The following is a 6,655-nucleotide window of genomic DNA, read 5'->3' on the forward strand; positions in this document are numbered from 1 at the left end:
CCTCTCACAATGGCTTTCTCTCTTTCTTCTTGTGTGTGTCTATAACTGTGTCTTTGCATATTTGTGTGTTTTTCTATCCTTCAATCTGTTTCTGTATTTTTCTATATTTTTCACCCTCTGGATATTTCTTATTCTGTTGTTTACTTCCTGTGTGAATCTGCTTTTTCCTCTTTCTTTCCTTCTCTCTCCTTTCTCTTTATACCTATTTTCTCATCTCCGCACCCCACCATAGCTCACTGCCTGTGTCTCCTGTGTCTTCTATGTGAATGTGAGTATGTGTGTCTATGTGTGTGTGTGTGGAAGGGGGTCGTGCACCTGGTGCCTGTGTGTTCATAAAGGCTGTCTTGATGCCTCTGTCTCTATTTTCAGTGAATCAATTAATTTTTCTCTCTCTCTTACCTGGTATATATCTACAATGGAATATTACTCAACCATAAGAAAAAAATTCCTGCCTTTTGCACAACATGTATGGAATTTGAGGGCATTATGTTAAGTGAAATAAGTCAGACAGGAAACACTGTATGTTTTCACTTATATGTGGAATCTCAAAAAGCCTAACTCATAGAAATAGGGAGTAGATTGATGGTTCCCAGGGGCAGGAGTGTGGGGGAAATGAGAAGATGTTGCTCAAAGGATACAAACTTCCAGGTATAAGATGAATAAATTCTAGGAATCTAACATACAGCATGGTGACTATAATTAACGATACTGTATTATATACTTGAAAGTTAACAGAGCAGATCTTAAATGCTATCACCACCACAACAAAGGTAATTATGTGAGAGAATGGAAGTGTCAATTAACCTTGTGGTAATCATTTTACAATATATATGTGTATCAAATAATGACACTGTGCATGTTAAACTTATATATGTTGTATGTCAATAATATTTCAATAAATCTGGAGGAAAATATATGGGGGGAAGTGTCAAAGAAGAAATAGAGAGAAAAATTAATCGTCCTGTTTATTTTTAACAGATTGTCAAAAGGAGCTGTGCCTTTATTTAATTATTTCATTTCTGACATTTTGGCAAGTATAATAAGAAACAAAGGATCCTCTTTGATTTAAAAATTCAGTTCCAACAATTTCTAATTAGAAGATTAAATAATCACTCCTGACCTGGTCCTTATAGAGAGGTTAAAAAGGACAAGTGATGACTTGAATTCCAGCAAGATGGTAGACTAAATATCTGGAGACACCATCTCAGTTCAGAAAATCTTTGGACTGAACACCAATAAAAAAGGCATATGTCAAATTTGGAAAATGCTGGAACAGCAGGACATGGAAGGAAATTTAAATTAATGGTTATAATTAAAAAATAAAGACTTAAAACTAATGTGTCAAACTTAAGAATTTAGAAAAAGAGTACAAACACAAAAAAGAAGAAAGTAGGATAAAAAGATAAGAGCTGAAATTCATGAAATAAGGAGCAAACATACAACAGAAAGGATCAAAAAATCAAAAAAAATTGATTCCTTGTAAAGTCTAATAAACTGACAATTTGCAAAAAGTGATTGCAGAGAAAGAACATGGGAAAGACAGAGACAGAAAGAGAAGTTCCCAAGCACAATGTTAGGAATAAAAGAGGAATAGGATCAGAGATGAACAAAAGATTAAATAAATATTATGATAATTTTATACCAATAAATTAGCCTAATTGTTAGAAATTATATTATAAAATAGGAATTATCCCCAAAAGTCAATTTAGAAAAATCTTCTTTTAGTAATTAAGCACACATTGTTTTAATATAATGCATCATATACATTGTTAAATATTGAAACATCTACACCCTAGCTTTTAAAGCTCATACCTTGATACCCAAGTACTAACTGGACCATTTTTGCTCCTCCCTTAGGCCCCCTTAAACCTCTCTATAATCCATCAACTGAAGGTTAATTCTGGGTCCAGTAGGCCTTCGGATCCAGGTTCAGGGCTATTTGTTGGCATCTATCCTGACTAGTTCAGTGCCTGATCCAAACCACTAGTAAAACATTCTACCTCTCACTCCTATCTATAACCGTTAATTAAAATGAATAACCAATTAAAAATCTACTCATCAAAAACACATCTGGTGGTCCAGATGGTTTTATAGATGAGTTCTACCAAATATTTAAGAAATTGGTAAATTCACACAGTTTTTCCCACATTCCTTCAAACACTATAAAAAGAGGAAATATTGTCTAATTAATTCCATAGGAATAATCTAGATACAAATTCAAAATGAGACAAGAAAATTATGAATATGTAAAAAATCACAAGCCAATTTCATTCACAAATTTTGATGAAAAATTATTGAATACAATATCAGAAAACGAAATTCAGCAATGTATAAAAAGATGACACATCATTAACAAATTAGATTTATTCCAAGAATGCAACACAGTTTCAGTATAAGAAAATGCACTAATGTGATTCACCATATTCAAAGAATAAAATAAAAAATAGTTATTTCAATAAATACAGAAAACTAATTTGATAAAATTTAGCTGATATTCATGATTTTTAAAAATAGAATCTTAGAAAACTTGGAATAGATGTGATTTCCTTCATCTGGTAAAAGGTATGTGCCAAAAACTATAGCAACTCCATATTTCACAGAGAATATTAAAAGCATTCTCTTTCAAATTATGAATAAGTTTTAAAAAGCCTACTGTCACCACTTCTAGTCAACATAGTACTGGAACCTAGACAGCACAATTTGACTACCAAAAAAAAAAAATATAATAAATACAAGGATTGGAAAAAAGCAGCTGAACTGTCATTATTTTCAGATGATATGAGTGTCTATATGGAAAACCAAAACAAAAAGAAATAGAGGTTAATATTAGAATTAATAAAATAATTTAGCAGTGTTTCCAGCAAGAAGGTCAATCTATAAAAGTCAATTGCATGGCTAGAAAGAATATGAAAGCATTAGAAAACATTGTGTGTGTGTGTGTGTGTGTGTGTGTGTGTGTGTACTATTTATGATGATTAAAAATTCAAGGAGCAAATGCATCAAAAGATATGAAGACCAAACCTTTATGGAGAAAATTACAAAGTATTATTGAAGTACATTAAATAAAGCTTAAGTAAATGGAAAGATACATCTTATCCACTCATGGATGTCAATTCTCTCCCAAATTATTTTTTGCATTCAATTCAGTTCCAAAGAAAATTGTACAGGTATTTTTGTGTCAAACTGATTCTAACATTTATACCTAAGAACAAAAATTCAAGAATAGTCAATACATTAATGCAGAAGAAGGACAAGATTGTGAACCTGGCTGTAAGCAAGAATTATACTAAAGTCTGGTAAAAGCAATGTAGTTTTGGGATAGGGTAAGATAAACAGACAAATGCAATCAAATGGAGATCCACAAACTTAGTATGTGACAGAACTGACTTTGCAAATCAGTGAATAAAATCTATAGAATAAGTAATGTGGAGATCACTGGTTAGCCATATGGAAAAAAACAGTATTTCCCACTATTTGCAAATATCAGTTGCGGCTAGAATTATGACCTATATGTAAAAGGCAAGACATAACTTTTAGAATAAAATGTAAGGAAAGACTTTTGTGATTTCAAGATAGAAAACATTTCTTAAATTAGACTCAAAAGTAAAAATCATAAAGAAAGAAACTGATAGATTCAACTATATTAAAATTAGAACTTATTTTCAACAAAAGTTACCATAAAGAAAGTTAAAGAGGCAAGACACAAGCTAGGAAAAAATATTTGCAGCACTTATAATAAAGGATTTGTATTCAGAAAAAAAAAAAGAGAAAAACTCTACATTTCAAAAAGAAAAAAACAAAATCCCAATAGGAAATTTGGCAAAAGTCATGAATATGCATTTTCCAGAAGAGGAAACATCATATGAAAAGTTCCTAATTTTATCAGTAATCAGTGAACTGTAAATTAAAATCCCAGTGATATACAACTACACAGTCAACAGATTAGCAAAAATTGAAATGTTATACAATACCTGAAGTTGGCACGAATGTGCAATGAGAAGTTTTTTTGTTTTTTGTTTTTTTTGCGATACTCGGGCCTCCCACTGCCGCGGCTTCTCCCGCTGCGGAGCACAGGCCCCGGACGCGCAGGCTCAGCGGCCATGGCTCACGGGCCCAGCCGCTCCGCGGCACGCGGGATCGTCCCAGACTGGGGCACGAACCCGCGTCCCCTGCACCGGCAGGCGGACCCCCAACCACTGTGCCACCAAGGAAGCCCAAGAAGTTTTATACTCTGCTAATTGGAGGATAAGTTGATCCAACTACTTTGGAAAATAATTTGGTAATAAACCCCTTGGAAAGTTGAAGATGTGTAGACCCTACCACCCATCAATTCTACTCCAGGAGATATACAAGGATGTTCAGAAAAGCAATGCTCACAATGGCAAAAAACTGAGAACAACTCTGCTCAACAGTAAAAAGGGTAAACAAATTGTGTTATATGAAAAACAGGGAATACTATGCAGTAAAATGAATGATTATAGCTCTATGTAAAAGTGTAGATGAATCTCAAAAATACAGGATTGAGCAAAACATTCAAAATTGCAAAATGTATGCAGTATGATTTCACTTATATAAATAGTCAAAAACAGAAGAAGTAAATAATATATTGTGTAGGGAGACATACATGTGTGAAAGCAACAATAACACGAGTGATTAAGACCAAAACCAGCCCATGGTGAAACTAAGCAGGGAGAGAGGGATTGTTATCTGGGCACACAGGATGTTAAGAGGTACTGGTATTGTTCTCTTTTGTATGCAGTCTGATGGGTACACGTGAGTTCATGTCAATATTTTTCTTTAAATTCTAAATATATGTTATATAGACTCTTCTCTGTGGATGATGTATTTCATAATAAAAAAATTTAATATCATGGAAATCCCATGTTGAAAATGTTTTAGAAGTCTCAAAAGAAAAGCCCTGTGGATCGCATATCAAGGTATAGTAATTCAGTGTAAAGAATAAACTCAGAGGCAATGTGCAGAAAATACAACTTATACAAAAGAACCCTGTTACACAGACTGGGCAACCAGGCACAGGAGTGAAAGGCAATTTTAGAATAGCCTAAATCTTGGAATAAAAAAGGCAAAGAAAAAAATATTGGTTTTAGGCTTCCCTGGTGGTGCAGTGGTTGAGAGTCCGCCTGCCGATGCAGGGGACACGGGTTCGTGCCCCGGTCCGGGAAGATTCCACGTGCCGCGGAGCGGCTGGGCCCGTGAGCCGTGGCCGCTGAGCCTGCACATCCGGAGCCTGTGCTCTGCAACGGGAGAGGCCACAACAGTGAGAGGCCCGTGTACCGCAAAATAAATAAATAAATATTGGTTTCAGAGAGGAAATACAAACTTACATTTGAGTGAGAATCTTTTGTACAGTGAAACCACAAGGATGAAAACATTCATGGATCTGTCGGTAGATACTGGCAACACAACTGTGAACTTCTCCACAGGACTCAGGCAGGGCATCCAGCTCTTGCCCTAGAAGAAGAACTCTGGGACTCCTGGTCTGGGAGACAGGGACATTTGGCAATTAGAAGTCCAAGGGAGTGGGTTAACCCACAGCTGGTGGAAATCAACCAAACAGCTAAGAAGACAAAGGAAAGCATAGGGGAGGTGCAGACATAGAGATCAAGAGAGGAAAAGAGCTGACTGAATTAAACCAGACATCCATATAAATTAAGCTTTATTAAAAAGGTGCCATGGTTCTGATTCTTTTAATACTAATTTACTGGTTAGATAGATTCTTATAGCTGAGATGAGTTTGAGGTACAGGAAGAATGTTCCTTGTGCTCTTGACAGAGAGAATACTGCGAGGCTTCCCGTATTCTTTTCTTTTTTCCTTTCTGCAGTCCCTCATCCTCCAAGAAAGATCAGCCTGTTTGTCTCCACAGAGCCCCTGAAACCGTGCACCCTGAAAAGCAAAGATCTGAGACAGTGGCCTTAGTGGTGGAGTATAACCTACACTGATTCAGCTTTTAGGCTTGACCATTAAGAAAACATTTCTTACTGTCAAATGCAAAAGACTAAAATACCTTTTGCTAAAGAGTATATTTTACCACTAAAATTAAGTGGGCCACATTTCTGAAAGATCTATAAAGTTTAGGAAGAATTAAAGGAGGAATATATCAACATTTATGGAAGACTAATGAAAGACTGCAAAATGTAAAATGCAATGTCCTTAAATTAGTCTGGGAAAAGAGAAATGGAACAAAATGTTGAGGGAACTGGGATAAAATTCAGAAAGAAACCTCTTAGACTGGACAACAGAATGACAGACAAGGAGAAATCGACTATGATAAGGGGCTTTCCCAAGGAAAGGCAAGAAGTGGCCCGGAGGAGACAGATCATTCTGGGGGTCCACTGTCAGGGCTGGGTGAATGAAATGATCTGTTTTGTACTGTATCTTCCATCTTTAATGCCTCATTCCTGTCTGACCAAAACAACTATCTATCTTACACCAGGACATTTTATCAAAGATGTGTCATTCTTAGGGTGAGCAAATTGACCTTAGGATAAAATGAAAATTCCAAAGTTACTTAAACAGCCAAACAGGAACCCCTTTCCCAAGGGAGCCTTCTTCATGTGCCCTGACCAATTCCTAAGTATTTTCTAGAGGAGGCTAAGTGGAGTGAGGGGGCAGAGAGGCAGGGTAGAGGATAAA

This window comes from Monodon monoceros, unplaced genomic scaffold (assembly GCF_005190385.1).
Source record: "Monodon monoceros isolate NGI ecotype Baffin Bay Population unplaced genomic scaffold, NGI_Narwhal_1 Super_Scaffold_18, whole genome shotgun sequence".
Classification (NCBI taxonomy): Eukaryota; Metazoa; Chordata; class Mammalia; order Artiodactyla; family Monodontidae; genus Monodon; species Monodon monoceros.